Raw genomic sequence first — 22269 nt, forward strand, 5'->3', positions numbered from 1 at the left:
GCTTGGAAAATTGCTTCTTATAATAATAGTTATGACTCTTTAAGCCCATTTCTGTCACTAACATTAGTTTACTGATTGCTACGAAGTTGTCAGTTTCCTTACCTTGTGGATATTGCAATATTTGAGACCAGCAATGCTTCAATTCAGTTTCACACACACATATACATTGAGCCACCGTATATGCTAAGCACTATGATCCTCTTCCAGAAGCGGGGGTAAGAGATCACGCCAACTCTACCCTCAAGAAATTCTTAGTCTTTGTCATAAGACAACGAAAAGGGCAATTCTTACATTACAAGCTGGTAAGAGCCAGGAGAGAGGTGTGCCCAGGGTCCTATGGAGCTCACTACCCAACTCAGTCTGAAGGAAAAAGAAAGATTAGGAAGACTCTCGGGGGGAAGTGACAAATCCAGCCAAGTGGGCGAGGGTAGGAAGGATGTTCTAGGCAGAGGAACTATAATGAGCAAAGACACTGCTGCATGGAAGAGTGTGATTTATTCAGAGATTTGCATCAAGTTGTTCTGGCAGCAGGAAGGCTGCCCGGGGGAGAGCAGCACAGGGCAAGTTTGGAAAGGTAGACAGTAGACGGTGGGGGTGGGCAGATCAAAAGGACTTTGTAGTGCTTAATAAACTATTTGAATTTTATCCTAAAGAACACAGGAAGCCACCGAAGGATTTCATGCAGTGCAATCATCCTTAAATACAATCCACAAGACTTTTGAAAATCCTGATGCCCAAGACCTGAAAAAAAAAAAAAAAAGACTGAGATTAGAAGGGAAAAGATTACATTATGTATAATGTAATACATTATATATTATTATATATCATTAATATAATTAGAATTTTTTACACTGTTGGAAATTTCTGGGCTTTATCATTGTTAGGTGGACTGGTACCTCTAACATAACCTGTGCTTGATTTTTAATGTGTTTACAGGGCGATGATAGCACCTATGAATCAGCTTCTTGGGTTGAGAGCCCTATCCTCCAAACAGTAAATAATTCCATTTTCTTTGTGTCTTCTCAGCTTTGGCAGGACGTGGTCACCCCACATGTGCTCTCCAGGGCCCGTCTTATTTATGCGTCTCGTCTCCTTCCAGCTAGCTGGTCTACAATCAAAACAATTCTTCCCAGGGTTATAGACAGGATGAGCCCTCTCTCCCCCGCCCCATCTGTGAAATTCCAGCATCATTCTTCTGGTTTTCCTTTGGAAACAAAAGCCGCTAAAGAATATCTTTGAAGAGTCTGAAATCCATAAAAGGGAGAGCGACATAAACTGAAAATAGAACCCAGCAAACTTATTTGTTCTTTCCCCTGAGCTCTTGTGCAGACCAGGAATTATGAGGCATCCTGACTGGCGACCATAAATTGTCCAATTTCTTCACGCCTCCAAGCTGACGCCAACCTGTCATCGGGATCTGGTCTTGATCTTTCCAGTCTGGTTCTTCACTTTTTTCAACTAAAGCCTGGCTCTTTGCAGCCTCTTGCTGATTAACTTACGATCTGGCTTTTCTCAGGCAAACTTCTGCCCATTCAAGAACTGATCTAACAATGCACAGTTTCCTGGGACTTCCAACATCTCAATGAAAATAAGGCAATGGAAGAACCATGTCACTTAAACCAAACAGTTCCCATTTGCTGTGAGGTTTAGGAGCCAGTCCTGGATAATACACGCTTGTATTTATTCAAGTGTCACTTCACTGAGGACTTTTCTGACCCCCTTATTTAAAACTGCAACCTGTCCCTACACTGCATTCTCCTTGCTCCACACTAATTGTTGTGTACCTTTTATCATAATTTATACATAATAGTTATTGTTTATTTTCTGTTGTTCCCTGCAAAAAATATAAGCTCCACAAGGGCAAGGACTTTTGTCCTTTTTTGTTCATCGAAGTACCTAAAGAGCATATAAAATTACCTTGTATGTGATACATATTCAATAAATGTTTTCTGAACATTTATATGTCTGTGGGGAGTGTATGTACATCTTTTCTGTGTATACACATACACGCCTACTCGCACCTCTATTTCAATAAAGAGAACTAGCTGGGAAGGTAAATAGAGGTGAAGAGATAGGTAAGTGGGTAGACAGAGATGCTTTTGTGTCTATATGGGTGTATAGGAAGAGATATAGGGAGAAAGAGAGGCTTAACACAGCCAGCTGGGATGAAAATCATCACATCTTGTCTCTAGACACAATGATTTCTGTACAAATAATTAACATATCCAATCTAACAATCACTTACGGCATCACAGAGGAGTGTATGGAATTGATTCTCTTCCAGAAAATCCGGGATAGTCTCTGTGCTCATTATTTAGGCCTCACCCAATATAGGGTGGCCTCCTCCTCCCTTGAAATATCAGCCTGAGATCCAGAACCATCTATCTTTACAGCAGCTCTAAAACCACAGACCTTGACATCCGTCTTACCTGGAGAGGCGAAATAGAAAACTGGAGAGCTCTCCTCAGTGGCAGGACCAAGCGGTGACTTGAGGGACTTTTATCACATCCCCATCTCTAAGTTTAAATATAATCTGCATAAAAACCATAGGGAGACGTCAGTGCGAGTATTCTGAGACACCTGGGTGCTCACCCCGCTCCACCCCGCCCTTCCCGCCACATGGCTGCCCTCAGCCTCTCCTCTGTGGAAGCTGCGACAACCGCCATAGTTCCCGTCTTTCCGGGGGGGACCCACAACCTACAGTCCAGGCACTACCCCGGGAGCCCCTGGAGCACCAAGGCCTCGAGTGCTTCAGTAATCAGAGCACAACGGGAGCTTTAACTCTGAAAGGAGGCCACAATTTAAATAGACTTTCCTCCAGAAATTTCCATGCACTATGATTTCAAATCTCTCTCTGCCTTGCTCTCTCTTTCTCTTCTCTCTCTGTTTTTCTCTCTCTCTGTCTCTCTGTCTCTCTCTCTCTCTCTCACACACACACACATACAACACACACAATATCGATGACAGTAGCCTCTCCTTATCAGCAGGGCATATGTTCCAAGACCCCCAGTGGGTGCCTGAAACCACGGGCTGTGCCTCTCAAGTACAGACTGAGCATCCCCTATCTGAAATGCTTGGGATCAGAAGTTATTTGAATTTCAGATTTTTAAAAAAATTTTTGGAACTTTTTCACTGATTGAGGACCCCAAATCTGAACACTTCTTGAAATCTGAAATGCTCCAATAAGCATTTCCTTTGAGCATCATGTTGGCATTCAAAAAGCTTCAGATTTTGGAGCATTTCAGATTTTGGATTTTTGAATTTGAAATGCTCAACCCCGTACTGTTTTGTCCTACACATACGTACCTACGATAAAGTTTAATTTATAAATGAGGCACAGTAAAAGGTTAACAATAATAACTAATAATAAAATAGAACAATTATAACAATTACTATAATAAAAATTATACGAATGTTCTCTCTCTCCCTCTCTCCCTCTCTTCCTCTCTCTCTCTCTCTCTCTGATTTTTGGGGCTACCATTAACCACAGGTAACTGAAACCATGGAAAGCAAAACCATGGATAAGGGGGGACTATTGTATGGGTTATTTTTCTGTGGCCTCAGCAAGTACATCATTCATTTCTGGTGGATATGGATTAATTTGGAATAATTATCCACATGGATGCAGAACCCAGCTTATGCAACTGTAGACTGGAATTATACAAGCTTTCTTTTTCTTTTTCAAGTAAAGGTACACAAAGATACAATTTATTTCATTTTCCCTTTGGGGAATCTACATATTCATGTTGTGTGCAATGAGTGTGTTGCTATGGTAACAATTAAAGCTTTACATTAAGTAGCAAGAAAATCAGAGCAAGAAAACTGGTTTTATTTACCATTCAGTCATGCTCCCTCCCTCGTGCTCTCCCTCCCTCAGCATCCCCTATACCCTGAAGTTTGCCAGGATTTCTTGCTACGAGTATAATTCTACTATGTCCCAGGTCTGGGTGGCCACTTTTGGCAATTGTGGGTGATGTAAAATTTTAAAAAAGTGTGTTGAGTCTAAAGGATTAAAATGACATATGATAATAGACAAAACACAGTCAAGAGAGGTTTAGTTTCTACCTGTGCTCTGTTGTGGATGTTCCATGTGAATTTTTGTGTTTTGTTTTGTTTTTTAACCATGAGCCTCAGCTTCCTTTTTAGCAAGATGACAGGATTAGATCAAATGTTTTCCAGTTCCCCCCAACCTTAGCATCCTGTATGCTATAGTTGAAGCAGCACAGCCTGCAGAAACAGACTTGGATTTTAATCCTGGATAGATATCATTTATGAGCTCTTTAATCTCTGGCAAGTATACCTCTCTGAGATCTGCTTTTCTTTATCTTTAAAATTAAAAAAAAAATAAAACTTGTTGTTTTCCAGATTGTGGTAAGATCTGGGATAATACGTGTACAGTATTTGGTTCACATTAGACACTCAATACAAAGCAACATCGGATATGTGTTTATTTACTCACTTTTCATTCAACAAACACCATTGAGAGTCTACGAGACTCTGGGCTACAATGAGGAGCAAAAACCAGGGCTAAATTTTCCCTCTCGGAGCTTACAACCTAGAAGGGAGAGAAAAATTGACTGAGACAAATGCAAAATTGCAACAGCAACAAGCACCAATATGGAGCTACGAGATGCTATAACAAGAGGATTTGACCGGGTCAGAGAAGCCAGAAGAGGCTCCCGGAGGAAGTGACCCTTGAACTGAGAGGAGAAGTAGGAAGATGAGTCAAGGAAGTGAGGAGAATAGGGCAGAGGGCACAGCAGGTGGAACCTCTGGGGCAGAATTCTTCACTGTGACAGGAGCAGAGTGATGAGTCTGAGAGGTGCTTACAGCCCAGGTGCTGAAGGGGCTGGGAGGCTGCACTAAGGAATATGGCCTGAATTTTGAGAGCAAAGAAAGTTATTACAAGATGTTAAATGAGAGAGTGATACTATTAAATTTACATTTTGAAAAGGTTGCTATGGTATAAGGACAGATGGGAAGGGAGTGGGCAGAGTGAGGGCAACGTGGTGAGTGAAGACAGTAGTCCTCCGGGCAAAAGAGGATGGTGGCTCAGGCAGAAGTTGGCCACAAAAATGGAGCAATACGATGGATTTGAGCAATATTTAGGGGGCAAAATATATAACTTTGGAGGAGGATTTGGAATGGGAGGTGGTGAGGGAGAGAAAGAGAAAGGAGAAAATATGATGATTCTAAGTTGCAAAACCAAAGGAATGTTGGTGCTATTTACCAAGACATGCAACCCAGGTTGGGGATTTTACTGGGGGAGGGGACATTGAAGATCATGAGATTTCAGCATGTTGAGTTTTAAGTGCATCTGAATCTTTCAAGAGGCACATTTACCAAAGGCAAGTACCGTTATAAGTACCCAGCAAATGTAGTTTCCCACTCAAGATGCAACATTACATGAATATAGTCTGAGAGTCTTCTGTACCCACTCTTACCGCCCCCAATCCATTGTGCACACAGACTCCAGAATAGCCTTTCCCAATGCAAACCCATTTGGGTAGCTGTTGTCTAACATCTTGCTGTTACCACCCACTGCTTGAAGCATTGTGTCTACAAGTCCTTAATGGGACTCATAAGCCACCTCCCCCATCACTGGCAGCACCTCCTTCCTTGTGTAATCTCTTCCCACTTTCCCTTCACACACTACCTGCTCCATACTGTTGTCATTTCATTTCTCAAACATGCCAAACTCCTTCCTGCTGTCCCCGCTATCATGACTATGACCAAACCCCACCCCACCACCATACAACTCCACATCACCAGCCGGCGGAGTCCTGCTACTCTTCTAAGATTCAACTTAAATGCCCCAGTCTCAGGGACACCTTCACTGTTCCCCCCTCCACCAACAACTAGGTTAGGTCCCCAATGTACATACACTCCCCCTAGCACCTACCACACTTCAAAGTATAGGATTACTTGTATCATTTTGGCTTATTTTTAGTACTATTACTAGAGCAGGGGGCATGTATTTATTTCTTACTGATGCAGTCCTAGCATCAAGGTGACCATTGTCTCTTTCATGAGAAGAGACAATGAAATTATAGCTCAATTTTGAATGTGTCCTGGGAAGAGACAATGGTAGAACAAAGCTATGGAGTTGAAACCAGACAGATACACAAAAACATCTTTGATAATTCAGCCCTAGACCCAAGAAGATCTTTAGGCAGAAGAATGCTGTATCTGTGAATAGAAACAGCCTGTTTTGCTAAAGACCACCAGGAAGCCCCCCAGCTCTGCACAGAACATGCCTTAGGTGGCCATTGGAGGAAGGTGCCTCCAAGGGACAGATGAGGCCAGGACAGAGCAGACGCTCCACCTCATGGGCAGGCAGAAGCCCACTGACCCAACTGAGCCTTGACCTTGGGCTTTCCCTGATTTAGGGGCACTTGATATGTTTAATTAAAAAAAAATAATTGACTACATAATGGCAGTCTAAAGCAGTTACTGTTTTTAGTTTCTAATATACATAAATATTATCTGTTGCCAAAGGTTTCAGAAAACTTTTTTTTTTTTTTGGAAGAAAAGTATATTTAGCAAAATCTATGAACTTAGGTAGTTTTTCTCTAATTTTCTTCCACACTGGGATCCAAGCTCTCTCTCTGTCAGGATGACTTTCCAGTCCTCCCACCTTCTCAGAAAACTCCATCTATCCACCATCAACACCATTACAGGTGTGGGGCTCCCAAAGACCACGTTCCTACACACACGTAATTGACTTTAGGTGAAGAGCTGATCTTACCTGGGCTACAATACCTCAACTTCGAATTGACACTGGGAAAGACATGCAGGCTCTTTCCTGGTGGCTAAATCTGTTCCATTTAGGATTTGCAGGCTGTGGCCATTTTCTCCCATGTGGACTGAGAGGCAGAGAAGGCCAGTGCTCAACAAGGAGAGAGAACAAAACTGACTCCAAAAGCACAGCAGACACAGGGACGGGCAGGGGTGCTGTGGGCATTCTAGTCCCTGACCCCAGTCTGCTCCTGAGCCTTGCTGCCTTCCTGTGCGCATGTTCCATGAGACACTCCTCTTCCATTATATTAATACCAAATTCTCCTTTTTTGTAACTACTGGCTTCTGTCATAAACAAGTTATAAATACATCATAAATACACTCCATCAAAACCCACTCTTAAGGAAGTTTCTGATAAGGTCACATTTCACACTGATAATGTGAAGGATTTGAAGGTTCAAAATGTTTTATTTTCTAAGATAATCTAGAGCTAGAAGTCATAATCCAAAGATATGAATCTAAAGAATGGAAGTTCCAGGGAACAGCAGGCAGAAGACAGGGTATTTTTGGCGGGGCTGGGGTGGGGGAATATTCCAATTACTTCTGAATAACATTGTGCAAGGAAAATCCAAAATTATTCAGAAGTTCTCAAACTTGAGCATGTATCATAGTCACCTAGAAAGACTGTAAAATGCAGGACCACGTCTGAGTTTATGAATCAGTAGGTCTGAGCACAAGAGTTTGCCTTTCTAACAGTGTCCTGGGTGATTTCATGCTGTTGGTCGAGGGAACATACTTTGAAAACCACTAATTTTGAAGTCTGGCATTGCTTAAGAAAAACAGTGCCGGGTGGTATATCCAAGCACTTAAAGACTTTTTCTCAGTATGAGAGGATACTTTCCTTATTCAGACCAGTGCTGTGGATCAATTGTTCATTTTTGAAAACCATTTGGAGAAATTTAGAGGAGGTATGTAGAAGGCACAATCCAAGTTCCTTCTCAGACTGTTCTCTTAGAAATAAAAACCCTGGCGATGACTTGCGGTATTCACGAAAGAGTGCTGGCTTCCAAGTTTGAGAACGTTAGTTCTATGCCTCATACTTTCTGTAGGATGTCTTTGGCTTTCAGGTTTCTTATATGTCCAGTGAAGGAGTTGAATTATTTTATGTCTTAGGTCCCCTCTTGGCTCTAATATCCTCAGCTCTACGATTTCGCCCAGTCTTTGCTCCTGAAACTCCCGTAAGTGGTATTTCCTGGGTGAACACATTCAAAGACCATCTCTCACCACCTCAGCCCCACCCCACTGGAAGGCAGAGCAGGGTGACAGTGAGAAGGAACCATGCGGTACCCTGCAGTGTTCCCCGGGGAACACAGGGCAGAAAAGTAGAACCAAGAAGAAACTTCCCCAGAGAAGAAAGCTAGTCTCTTCAAACTGCTAACCTATTTACACTGAATTGTGCCGAAGGTGTTCCGGCCATTTAGAAAGTCCTCAACTGAGCTGGTGGTCCCGGTTAAAATGCATAGGCTATTGTAAATCATACTCCAACATCCTGGGCCTAGCAGCACACGAGCAATATTTGATATCTAGCAAAACTCTGTTTAGCCCCTCAGACATCTCTATCCAGATTCAGACACACATGTATAAGCCATGTTCTTAGGTAGCACACACAGCAATCCTCAAAGGCCTGGGAGCATAATGCAATGCATAAATGTAGGAAACACACTCAGGTTGAAGCCACAGCCACTTCTTCAAAAGGGCATTCTTGCCTTTTGGCAGAAGAGACAACACCACAAATGGGTGTGCAGGCAGGAGGTTTTTAACAACCTGGATTGGGGGCAAAAGAAGAGAAGAACAATTTGCTATTTGTGTTCCTCATTCCAAGCCTTCCTGGAGCAGAAATTTCTCTTCTGTCTCCCTTCAAATGCCCTGAGGTACTAACCATTTTAGAAGAAGGATGAGTCTGGACACTAAAATAATAGTAATAATAGCATGTTACTTTGTGCAGTCAGCATTCGAGACTCAAGGGAAAACAGATGATTGACACATAGGCCTTGGCCTTAGGAATCTCATATGCTCATTTTAGAGGGAACTTTAAAAATATACCTTCAATGGCATGAGGACAAAGCTGCTGCAGTGTGCTATACAAGCAGAGAGGAGGGAGGGCATCCCAACCTCGCTGGGTGTTGCAGATGCAATGGCAAAATGTCTGATTAAAAGAGGTTAAAATATTTCCTGTGACCGAGGTCTCCTCCACCCCTGCTGCAGGAGAGGAAGGGACTGATGAGACAGCTGGTCTCAGGCTGCAATTCTGTGCAGGTGGGGAGGGTTTCCAGGATGATACTGAGGCCTGTGCAGTTGTTCTTAAAGAGTAGGCCAACCGTGCATCGGTTACACCGGCCTCTCACCTGGGGCATTTATTAATAACTCAGACCCTTGGGCCTCTCCTCAGATGCAAAGAAACAAAAGGTCTAGAAGAATAAATCCTTACAAAGAAGTAAGAGGAAGAAAGATTGCGAACATCTCTCTCCATCAGCCCCTTAGCTGCATAATCTGTATCTAGACGGCTAGATGCAAAGTGTGGATCAGAATTTGCAGCTTTTTAAAGGCTGTAGATGTTGCCTCCTCTTTGCCCTCACAAAGACAATAAGGAAAAAAGAAAATGTATACTGCTTTCTGAAAGGTACAGGAAGAGTCAACATAAGATATGGACCCCCTGTTCATAAAGTCAGTAAGTTTGAAACATGCTAGGTAAAATAGGTTTCTTTACTGCCAGATAGTTTACAACATTTTCACAGGTTTATGTGTACTATGAATACCCAAGAGGATGTGTATCAGTCAAATTCAGCTGCAGATCACAAAACCACTCTTATTTTAATAGACAAGGGATTTGATACAGGCAATTGGGAGCTTATAAAATTATTCAAACACTGGCAAAGCAAGCTCCATGCCTGGCCCGCAGGAATAATTTTTCCGAGCCACAGCAGAGAACTGGTTTGCTAAGAGAACTCAGCCACAGTCAGGAAACTGTCACAGGAACAATTCCACGCAAGCTAAATGAGTATCTCCCTGTCTGCTTACCCCGGTTCCAAATTCAAGTCTTGTACAAATACATCTGACCGGTAGCCTAATCATATCTGGAACTCTAGTGCCACGGGGTTTGGGACACGCAGTGTTTAGGTAATAAACTTGGGGGATGTTGGAACAGACGTTGAGTGAGGTGATCTATTGCATACACCACAGGCAGGTCTGGTACGCAGCATTTCCTGAAGTTATTTAAGACCACAGAACCATTTTTCTTAAGAAGCATCATGAAAGACTAGTGTTCCAGGGAATATCTTTTCGCAAATGCTAGCCCAGGCCTGCCTTCTCATTGGTGAGGAAGGGAGCCGAGGCCCAGAGAGGTCTGCTGTTTGGCTGACACTACCCAGTGAATTGGCAGAGGAGCGGGGACAGAGCCAGGTCTGTCCCTTCCCAATTGTCCTTGCTTCTTGCATAGCTCTGCAGTTCCCTCCATCCTGATGGTTCTTGCCAAAAAGGACCACTTGGAAAATGGTCCTTTGGGACCAAAAGCAAAGAAAAGGCTCTTAAGGAAGCTTGAACTGAACTCTTGAATTATGTAACAATAGAGCAGGCTAATAAGCTCCAGAACCTCCAATTAAGTACGAGGATAATTATACCCTGGAGTTAGGAGAGCAGCTGAGACTGGGAGTATTACAGGAAACTGCCAGCCACTGAGTCGCATTTTAAATCTAGCGTTTCATTCTTGCTCGTTTCATTCTTGCTCGTTTTGGAGGGAAAGGAGGAGGAGGAGAAGAAAACTGCTTGGTCTCAGCCCTCCTTGAACAGCCTGTAATCGTAATCGACTGAATAAACTCTTCTCCTGTTTTGGCTAAAGCGAAGAAGCCTGCTGCCCTACAAACCTGACTGCAAGAGAAGGCACTGACAGCTGGGAAGGTTTTCTGTTGGGAACACATCTGCCTTTGTACTACCAGTTTTTTGGTTTTTATTTTGAGACAGAGTCTCACTCTGCTGCCCAGGCTAGAGTGCCATGGCATCAGCCTAGCTCACAGCAACCTCAAACTCCTGGGCTCAAGTGATCCTTCTGCCTCAGCCTCCCGAGTAGCTGGGACTATAGGCACGTGCCATCATGCCTGGCTAATTTTTTTCTATATATATTTTTAGCTGTCCAGATCATTTCTTTCTACTTTTTTTTTTTTTTTAGTAGAGACAGGGTCTCGCTCTTGCTCAGGCTGGTCTCGAACTCCTGACCTCAAGCAATCCTCCCACCTCGACTCGGCCTCCGAAAGTGCTAGGATTACAGGCGTGAGCCACCATGCCTGGCCTGTACTACCAGTTTTGACCTCAAGTTTTCAACAACTCCTTCCCAATGTCTGATTTTTCTCCTGCAGGACAATTCCACTTCCACCTTGCAGCAGCCAGCCTTGAGCTGACTTGTGTGTTCCTAGGCATGGTGAAGCCCTCTCCTAGGAATCTGTCACCATGGCATCCTCCATCTACCCCTGCCCTCCCCTGAAAAAATTAATTTTTTTGGTGTTCCTCTGCTCAGGATTTATGAATGTGTTCTCCACTGCTTCATTTATTCTGATTTATTAATACCATGTGTTATTCTCCAGTATAATTGCAAGCCCTCCTAAGATACCTGAGATTATTAAAAAGTAAAAGCAATTGTCTCAGTGGTAGAAAGGAAACTCTCTTTCAGATGCACAATAATGATGTTATTTTTCCTGCTAGAATTCAGAATTTCATCAACCAAGTTTTATTTTTAAGGTGACAGGTGCACTTTTATAAAGCAAGGTGAAAGTGATGAAGTATTTGATTGAAACTGACAAAACCTAAGCTGAAAAAAAAGTCACTAACTAGCCAGAAAATCAGACCCAAATCAACGTGTTCCTAATCTATCAGCAAAAATTGCATTGCAGTTAACAACTGTCAGAGGTAAATGAAAAGACAAAAGAGATAACAACAACGTAGCTAACCATGCACCCGCAGCAGAACTTTCCACACTGTAGCTTTCAAACCATCCCCAGCCCCACTGCACAATCGAATGCCCTGGGAGCTTTGAAAATCCCTGATGGCCAGCTTGTAACCCAGACGGACTGAGTGGGCATCTCTGGTGGTGGGACCCAGACATCAGTGTTTTGAAAGGTTTCCAGAGGGTTCACATGTACAGGGCTGGTTGCTCATCACAAATCCTCATCAATAGCAGCTCAAGTAATGTAAATTCTTACACTTAATTCGACATGCTAAACCTATTTGGCATTATAAAAACACAGACAGTAGGAGACATGCCTGAAATACTTTACAAGTATAAAACACTTTACAAAATTAAAAGCAATTTCACATCTCATTTAATCTTCCCTTTAGACCCATGACTCATGGTCCTGGTTTGTAGATGAGAAAGCTGAAGTTCAGGAAAGCTGAACACAGTGTCTGATACCACAGGACCAAGAAGTGGAAAAACAAGATGCTATCCATGGGCGAGATACGTTTCTGGCCTTAGTAACAACAGCACCCCAAACACATAGAAAGTTCTTTCGCAATCTTGGGCGGGGGTGTGTGTTTTAAATTATCATCCAAGCTGCGAAGATGAGGCAGCTGAGGCTCAGAGGTGGGAAAAGATCTGCCAAGGTCACATAGTTTAGACTTGAGCTCCTGTAACTCCTCTACCAAACTGACTTACCAGGTGAAGCGCGTGCGTGTAACGTATTTTCTTGCTTGCTGAACTTTGAAGCTCCTTCTGCACATCTTGATCAGGTCTTGGGCAATTCTCAACCCGTATACCGACTCAGGTGTTACGAATTGTGGTTCAATTCGATCCTGTTTGACATGTCAACCCCATATTGAATTCAGCCCCCACTTTCGCCTCCTTGCCCTCCAGTGCGAGCTTGTCCCATGGCACTGGTCCTCAGTGAGACGTGTCACTAGTCTGCTCCTTCATCCCCGGGACACTTTCTCCTCCTTCTGTGTCTCTTTCACCTCCAACATGCAGGGGACTGGGAGGAAGACTTGAGGCAAAGGGGCAAAAAGTTCTTTTTCTCGACTGGGGCCATGGTAGCACTTTCTCGGCTACAGTGCCCGTTGTGAAGCAAGAGTCCAAGTTTTGTTAAAGTGAATTAGTGCCCACTCCTCAGCACAGCCCCATCTTGCCAGGACCCTCAGCTCCTTCTCTGGTCATATACCTCTACAGCTCCCACTGCTGGGTTCCTTCACCCACCGGCAAACCCTTTTGGACACTATTTTGGGTTGAATTGTGTCCCCTAAGAAGATATGTTGAAGTCCTAACCCCCATACCTGTGAATGTGACTTGATCTGGAAACAGGGTCTTTCTAGATGTAATCAAGTTAAGATGAGGCCCTTAGGGTGGATCCTAATCCAATGACTGGTGTCCTGATAAGAAGAGGGAAATCTGGAAACGGACACACAAAGAGAGAATGACGTGTGAAATGTGAAAATAGAAGCAGAAGTTAGGGTTAGGCTGCCACAAGCCGGGGAACGTCTAGGGCTACCAAACCCTGGGAGAGGTAAGCAAAGATGCTCTGGTAGAGGACTCAGAGGGAGCGTAGCCTGCTGACACCTTGAAGTCAGACTTCTAGCCTTCAACACTGCGAGAGAATAAATTTTTGTTGTTTTTAAATCATCCAGTCTGTTACAGCAGCCCTAGGAAACTAATAGAGACACTGTGCTGGCTAAACGGTTCAAGTCCGGCTACCCATTCCCTTCTCCCATAGGAAACTCACACCTCCTTGCTTCTCTAATTTGTTATAAATGAGACTAACATAATGATTTTCTATTCCTTTGCCTTCCATCACAGAATGTTCCAGAAAGTTTCCTGCCTTCAAAATTTTCCAAGTGAGAAGCAGATATCAGGCAGTGTATTCATATGCACCTTCAAATTCCCCGGCATAAAAGTCAGCCTCTATCAAACACTGCTCTATCAGGCTTCGGTCTACAGGAAGCAACAGAGTGGTTTTATGGACAGGCGTCTTCACCAGCGTCTAGCCAGGGAGTGACGTTAGGAGCCCCACTTCCTGCACATCCTCTCTCCTACCCTGCCGATCTCTAACTAGTGGCTTTACCAGAGTTTCCTCCTAATTAGCCTGGGATGTTAGTGGAAAAACCTCTGAATTTCTCCCAGAGAGGCAGAATGAAGTAAATTCTTATCAGGAACATTTCATGCTCTTTCTAATCCTCAAACTCCTGATCCCAGTGATGTATCCTCTAATGCAGACTGTTCTAATTTTGGAGATTGTGGTAGGTTGATAACAGCATACCTGGTTCCACCACCTCCTTAGTAAGTCCTACTGGGATGCATCTAGGAAATGTCTTTAACCTATAGGCTGTCAGCTAATGCTGTGTAACAAGCTGCCCTGAAATTCAGTAGCTTAAAATGACAAGTATTCACAGACACAATGCCATCACCTGGGCATTTTTGCTGCTCTGGGCCACGTTTAGCAGAATCTACCTGAACTTACTCATGCTTCTGTTGTCAGCTGGTGGGTGGGCAGGAGGCTGGATGAACACTGAACTGGGATGGCCCCATTCACATACCTGGTGGTGGGTTGGGGTGACTTGATCTCATGGCTGTCATCATTTAGCAGGCCAAGGCTCATTGTCATGGCTGAGCAGGACTCTAAGAGAGTCAGAGAAGCATGGGAAGCCTCCGAAGACCTAGATCCCTAAGTGGCACGTTGTTACTATTTGCATTCTGAAAAGAATTCACAAGTTAGTTCAGATTCAAGATGTAGGGAAATAGATTTGCCTCTTTAGGAAGAGAAAGTACACAATCAAATTGCCAAGAGTCTGGATATGAGGAACAGGGAAGAATCCTGGCCATATTTTTTGCAATCTACCACAGTAGGGATCCTTAACATCAGTTGTTGTGTATCGGTCAGGTTAAATTACATCAGTGGCTGTAACAAACAACACAAAAAACCTCAGTGCCTTTTTTCTTGCTCACAAGCCAAACCAGTGAAGTCTAGTATGTGTTGAGGAGAGAAGAATCTCTGCTCCAAGCAATTTTTCAAGGCTCCAGATTTGATTCCACCTTCTTCTAAGACCTCAGTTACCCTGTGAGTCCTGCACATGTAGCCCTCCAGTGAAAGAAGAAAAAACACATGAAGACTCATGCAGGAGGTTTCAGAGGCTGGATCTGGAGTGACTTTATATCACTTCCATTGGCCTGAACTTGGCTAAGATTTCATAGACCATCTAACTGCAATGGTCGCTGGAAAACTTTTTCTGATGCCAATGAAGAAAACTAAACAAGTTCATCTCATTGTCTTTGGCTTTCTAGTTCAGCCCAAATCCCATGGCAACACAGGATCCCATTCTATATCCTGCCCACCAACTTCAGCGTTCTTTCCTCTATACCAAAGCGACTGCTGATGCTGTGCTTAGATTGTCTTTTTTTTTCTTGCCTTTTTAATTAATTCCTCAGAGATGAATATCTGCGTGAAACACTGGGTTTCTCTGTATGGGGGAATGGAGGGGATGAAATTAGCACCCAGAGTCACTATCCCTTTCTGGCAGCTCTGCTCTAGATGTGAGTTTGTTTGTACATCTAACACCTGCCAACTCTTTACACTCAAGGACATCTGTGCTTTCCCAGCATTTGTGCACGCACTGGAGGAGTCCAGGTGAAAACGTTCTTGAACTCTGCTCCTTTGTGAGCAGAGGAAGCGTATTCCACTGTCACACACTCAGTGCTCCAACCCGGCACCAGATCACTGTGCTTACTAAGCCACAGAAAAGTCCCCAGACTATGAGACCAGACACACTGGGTTCAAACTCCAGCTCTGCCACTTACTGTGTGACCTCCAGTTAATTACTTAACTTCTCTGATCCTCCGTTTTCTCATCTTTCACATTGGGATGGCCACCTTCTGGGGTGATAGGGACAGCAACCATGCCATAAAGCACCCATACAAGGTAGGCACTCCATCACGCTTTATCTCTCCTTCCCTCCTTCTTCCTCGTTCCCTCCTCCAGCCACCATGAGTGCAGGAGGGATGAGGAGGGATGGGACTGGAATTAGAGCTCAGAAGCTCACCTAGATGTCCCCTGCCTTCCTAATCCTGCGAGGCTGTGTAGGCTGTGTGGTGATGCCATGGCCTTTGGAGTAAAAAGAAGACTCTTTACCATCCCCTGGCAGCCAGGTGTTAAGTCATCACTAGATGGCAGTAATATCTAACACTTAATTCTCTAAGACCTGATCAAACCATTTTCACCTTTGTTTTCCTTTTGCTTCTCTGTTTCAAGCAAGCATTCATTCAACACAAAATTGAGACAGCCTTGAGCTTATTTTGAAGTTGACTCGGAGACTCACAGAACATAAAAAGCAAAGGAATGAGCCATTTCTCAAACTACAGACAACAGAATTCTCACTGAGATCTCAGAGCTCCAATTAAGAGACTTCAACCTTGCATGGATGAAAAAAATCAAGTATCTAGTAGCCCCTGTACTTGACAAAGGGTCATGAACTCAGACCAATCTCTCTTTTTCTTAAGTAAGAAGAAAAAGGACATTTTAAAAATAATTTGCACCTGGTAGGGAAGCGCTCACTTTCCTTGCCATAAGGGCTATTTTGTTCTCTAAACAAGTTTTCTTTTTACCTTCACTTTTATTTTCTCTCCCAGATCTCTCTCTCCCACTCCCAAATCCATTCATACATTCAATGTTGGATTTTTTTCCAAGGCATCATTAGAATAGGGAAGAAAAATGAACAGGACTGGCAATAACATGAAATTTATACCATGCTCTGGGTGCACCAAGGAATCTGGGGCTATGGATCCCAGGATGTTCTAAAAGGGAGTTTAATGGGGCCTTGAATTGGTCCCAGAGAACTTCCAGTCTACTCCTGGCTCCAAAGGCTTAGCCTTCTCCAGAAAACTAGAGTGTAAATATGAAACCCAGGTCAGCCTATCTCTATGGTCAGGGGCCAAGTAACCTAATGAATGTCTAATAGCCCTAATAAATGTTGACACCAAACACCTTCCTCCTGCCATGAAATAATTCCAATTATAGATTATCATTGTTTGAGACTTGGACCTTAGACACTTTGCATTGTTGCCTGCAGTATTGTCAGGTGAGCTGGAAATGGACCAGGAATTACCTTGAGACATGCACACTGAGGTAGAACAAGGGGTAGGTCCAGAGGTGCTGGAGGTCAGGTCATGCCTGCTGTCCTTGGGACTATACCTGTTTCCATCTTCATTTTAGAAATTACTATGCCAACAAGTTGCATCTAGTAAGTGGAGCCTAAAATTAGACTCCTGGACATTGATCAGTCTAATAGGCAAGTGGGCACACTCTCCAAGGTTTTATTCTAAGCAAGAAGACCCAGGTCAGTAACTGGGTCACTGGAAATAGAATTCCAAAATCAGGACTAGTGCAACAGACAAGTTCATTGGTTGGATTAAGGAGAGGGCATCGTGGCTGCAGCTTTATCCTGTGGACTGAGAAAATGTAGGCGAAGAAGGCAGAAGGGAGCTGCAACCCAAACTTAGTCCCCTGTGGTCATCTCAGATCTAACTAGTAGCAAGCAGTGTGGAAGCCCCTCAGTCATCTGTGGCTATTGAGCCTTGGGTCTGGGCAGTAGGCTTAGCATGATACCAATCCAGAATAGGGAGTCCTGCAGCATGGTCCATCTCCATCAAGAGTAGCTCAGGAGTAGCTGAGGGTGCAGCTGGGGAGCATTGGAAGACCCAGGGGTAACCAGCTGGGGACTCAGAAGCAGTGAAAGCAGGGCAACATTGAAAAAGTTGTGTCTCTTGGCATGTCCACAATAGTTATCATATAGGAGCTCTCCTGATAATTGCCTGAACCAGAATCCCCTAAAAATAACATTTACTACCACAAAGAATTAATATATGACATTAACATGCAGAAATGAAAGAAAGGGGAGATTGGAAGCCATCTTTTTGCCTTGAAGGGAGAATCCAAGACTGCTGGTTACTTCTCTTGCAAGCCTCTAATTTATATCTTTACTTTCAAATTTTGCTTCTTCAGTGAATAAAAGAGATCTGATGATGAGAAGATAAGGGTAAGATAGGAGAGCTCCGAGGAGGAAGCTTTGGCTCCATGCTATTATATTATTATTAATCTCTATCCCAATCTGTATTTTTTAGTCATTTGGGAAAAGTATTTTAAAGGATGAATTTAGTTGGTTTTCCGTCTTAGAAAATCTAGCACTGGGTGTAAGACATCATCGTGTCAATGGTAAAGTGACAGAGGAGGTCAATGCTAAAATTTATCAGCAAAATAGAATAAATATTTGTAGTACTAAGGTAAACATTCTGACAGGGCACGGTATCTACTTGTTGGAGAAAAATTTAAATTTTACCTCTCTTTGACCAACTAAACAATTAACCTCTAATAACTTTCTTAATTTAACATTGTATCTCCAAAATGACAACGGTATTTTATCCAATAAAATGTGAACTTTAGGAGGGCAGGGAATTTTGTCTGTTTTATTACAAACTGCTGTATTTCCAGTAGGTAGACTATGGTGAACACCATGTAAACATTGTGAATAAATGAATTAATGCAGGGTTTATAAGAGGAACCAATGAGATAAGAAATAATGTCTGCTTATCTGCAGCTTTGCACCCATTTCAGTGCTTCAACAAGACTCAGCTATTCTTCCATGTCTTTATCATCACCTTCCTCTTCCTTCCACTCAATCCATTGCAGAGTGCTTGGATTTGCTGGAAATGGGAGGAGATCTCTGATTCTGAGCATCCCATTTGGTTCTGCTCTGATTCTAAAAAATCCAATGAAACTATCAAAGGATGAGAGTAAGTGAGGCCACGAGAATTCCTGGGGATGCTTTACAGTGCACAGAATAAGGGGTTTGGACAGTCACAGAAGGACACAGTTCCCCTTCTAGTCTCTGCTTACAAGCAGCAGAATGGAAGGACATGTTGCTTCCCTTTGGGACCTGAATTCAGTTACTTGAGTTGATGTTCACCTTCTTTCTCTAAAACCCTGTGAGAATAACCAGGTACGTAGTTAATACCCCCATTGAAATATCCCAACTGACAAAGGGTAGCATTGTGCCACTTCCCACAAAAGGGCCATCATGCCTGTGGCTTCTTTCTGACTTGGATGATTGCAGGCTGTTTAGTCACCTTTGTCCAAGAAGAGAGGGCCACTGTGAAGGTAATGATTCTGCCAAACTCAGTCAAACATCCTGAAGTGTTTTCCAACATTTTGAATTTGACAACATCCCAAGCACATTTGGCTTTGGTCCCCTTTTCCCTTAATTGCTGAGCCCAAACAGAAAATGTAATCCATCTGCTTCAGAGTCATTTTCCCAAAACTCATCCAAATTTTCCTTGGTGAGGGCCGTTTGACGTCTTTGTCTTCATGGGCTTAACGCCTCTCTTCTCACGTTTTGTTTCTTGGAGCTAGGAAGCAGACAGAGCCAATGGCAACAAGACTCTGTTTCAAACACAAGACATAATCTGTAAAATCAGGTGCTGGGGGTGGAGGGCCAAGAGTCTCACTCCCAGAATGACAGCTGTGGTACCTGAGGGCGAATTAAGGAAGCCTCTAGAACAAATGAACAAAGCTGTCCTTAGAAGGCCGGAGAGCACAGTTCACTGAGGATAGATTCTTCTCCACCCCACATCCAGCGGTGACAGGGAGCCAACACCCCAGTTCCATGGTGACAAAGTCGGAAGCAGAGATTTCACAAACTTCTCCTGTTTGGTGTTGGTCACTATTGCGAACACCCCAGACCTGGAACCCAAGAAGGCTCACAAGATATGTCTAATACCTTTTCATAAGACTTTGAAACTCTAAAAGTGAGACAGAAATGAGCTCCTGTAGACAGATTCCCTCTCTGGTTAGGAGATTTAAATGACCTCTCTGACCAAACAGATTAACAAAAATCCTACATCCTAAGTAGTACGGTACTTACTGGTTCTCTGATGTTGGGCAAGTTCCTTATTATCTCTGAACTTACGTTTTTCCTTTGAAAATAAAGATAAATCTTTCATGGAATATTTACTGTGAGACTTAGGTAAGATTTTATAGCTTAGTACAGTGCCTAGCATTTAGAAAGCACTAAATTAACAACATCTATTTGTATTGTTATTTTTATAACAGCTTTATTGAGATATAATTCCCAGGCCATGCGATTAACCCACTCAAAGTGTACAATTTAATGGTGTTTAGTGTATTCACAGAGTTGTGCATCCACCACCACAATAAATTTTAGAACATTTTACCACCACAAAAGAAACTTCATGTTCATGAGCAGTCATTCCCCATTTTCTCTCAATCCTACTAGCCAGTAATTTACCCTTTATTTCCATGGATTTGCCTAATCGGAACATTTTATATAAATGAAATGGTATATAACATGTGGTCCTTTGTGACTGACTTCCTTTATTTGATATAATGTTTTCAAGGTTCATCTATGTTGTAGCATATATAAGTACTTCGTTTATTTTTATTGTTGGAATAATATTCCATTGTATGGATATACCACATTGTATTTATTCATTCATCAGTCATTGGAAATTTGGATTCTTTCCATTATTTGGCTATTATGAATAACGCTACCGTGAGCATTGATGTGCAGGTTTGAGTGTTAACCTATGTTTTTATTTCTCTTGGATATATACATAAGAGTAGAATTTTTAAGTCATATGTTAACTCTGTGTTGAACCTTTTAAGGAACTGGCAGATGTTTTGCAAACTCACTGCACCATTTTACATTCCCTTCGATAGTGTACGAAGAATTCAATTGAACATTGAACCTCCAGTACAATGTGAATAGAAGTGATAAGAGAAAACACATTTGTCTTGTTTCTGATCTTAGGAGGAAAGATTTTAGTCTTCCACAATTAAGTATGATGTTAGCTGTGGTTTGTTCATAAATGTCCTTTGTCAGGTTGAAGAAGTTCCCTCCTATTCCTAGTTGGTTAAATGTTTTTATCATGAAGGGGTGTTATTGTTATTATGCAAGAATGCAGCTGTTTTTCCTTTTCCCATTTTTCCTCTCTTCTTTCCCATTTTTGATTTCTTTCCAGAGCCTGGTAGGACATCGGGACAACATCAGGAAAGAGGAAGCCATAGGCCGCTGCGCATCCATTTTCTGAAATGCCCTGTGAGCATCTGCCACCTCCTCCCTCCGCCCCACCTTCTGACCTGGCAGTGCCCTTGCTGTTCTGGCACAAGATGCGCCCCTCACGCTTTGATCTGCTTTACTGGCTTACTGTCTTCTGGTTCTGGGGTCTGTGGCTTCCTGTCACTCTTCCTCAGGGTTTAGATCCCTTTTCCACGTCTTCCCAGGTGTCCTAGACTGCTTTGGCAGCTACTGGTGTTTGGAAAGGTGAAGGCTGTTTTCCAGACAGCTGAATTTCCGTTTCACTCCTGTACCCAGTTTGATTCCACAAATATTTTATGAGCACTTTTTTTTTATGCCAGTCATTGTTCCTGTTTGATGCTGATAATGCTCGCAATAACCCCATGAAGTTGTTCTTGTTTGGGCCCCATTTTGCAGAAGAGAAAACAGAGCCACCATAGAGCTAAGTGATTTGTCCAAGGTTGTGTACATAGTAAGTGGCAGAACCAGATTTTGAGTACAGGTCTGGAAGATCTGTTTGTTTAGAACAACAGAGAGTGACACTCACACAGTTACAAATGCTGAGATAGAACTCAGGGCACCAGCTGCCATGTTTGGGTAGCCAGGTGGAGCTAGGAAAGTGGTATGTCTCGTTTAGAATGCAAGGCTGCTATTGATGGGGCCACTGCAAACTTGTCTGGCCTCATCTTCCGAAAAGCACATGCCCACCCACCCAAGACATGCTGAACCGCATCATAATGTCTCTATTTCTGTACTTTTTCGTACGCTAGGCCCTCTGCTCAACCAAACTCTCCTTCCCATGCAACTGCTGACTTCTAGATGCCTGGCCAACATCTTTCTTACTTCATTTCCCCTGGAAAGTCTTTCTGACTCACTCCAAGCAGTGGCTCCATCGTATCTTATCCATATCTGTATCATAGTACTCACCACACTATGTCCTTCTCCCTTTCCCTCTCTCCTATAACCAATCACCAATAAATCATGAACATCCGCAAGGTGGGGCCATGGTTAGTTCCCCTCTGCCCTCCCAGGACCCACAATAGTTCCTGGCCCATACTGGGTTCTTACCCAATGTTTCTTGAATAACTAATTGAAATCTTTGCAATGAGCTCCTGTAGACAGATTCCCTCTCTGGCTAGGAGATTTAAATGACCTCTCTGACCAAACAGATTAACAGCTGGGACATTTTCTTATTCCCTTCCATTCTGGAGAATCCGAATCTTAAACCAAGGGGCACAAGCCTGTGACATTCGAGCTTAAGACAATAAAACCACCTTTCTCCTCTGGACAATACAACTTACAGTCCCCAGGTCACCACGAGGCAGACCTCAGGAAAGATGCTGATCCAAAGGAGGAAACCAAGGGCCTCAACGTTAAATGCATGGCAGGAGCACCCTGACTTTCTGCTGGAAGAAC

The 22269-nt window shown here is 43.1% G+C and overlaps 1 long non-coding RNA gene across 1 annotated transcript in view; it reads right to left on the reverse strand.

Moving 5' to 3' along the window:
- Positions 1-487: 487 nt before the first annotated feature.
- LOC123650667 overlaps positions 488-22269 on the reverse strand; it is a 70712-nt gene continuing 48930 nt past the window's right edge. The window contains exons 2-4 of the long non-coding RNA XR_006739457.1: positions 4460-4555; positions 2430-2533; positions 488-741 (exon numbers count right to left, since the gene is read on the reverse strand). This is a non-coding gene — a long non-coding RNA (uncharacterized LOC123650667). The remainder of the gene's footprint in view (positions 742-2429; positions 2534-4459; positions 4556-22269) is intronic.

This window comes from Lemur catta, chromosome 15 (assembly GCF_020740605.2).
Source record: "Lemur catta isolate mLemCat1 chromosome 15, mLemCat1.pri, whole genome shotgun sequence".
Taxonomy (NCBI): domain Eukaryota; kingdom Metazoa; phylum Chordata; class Mammalia; order Primates; family Lemuridae; genus Lemur; species Lemur catta.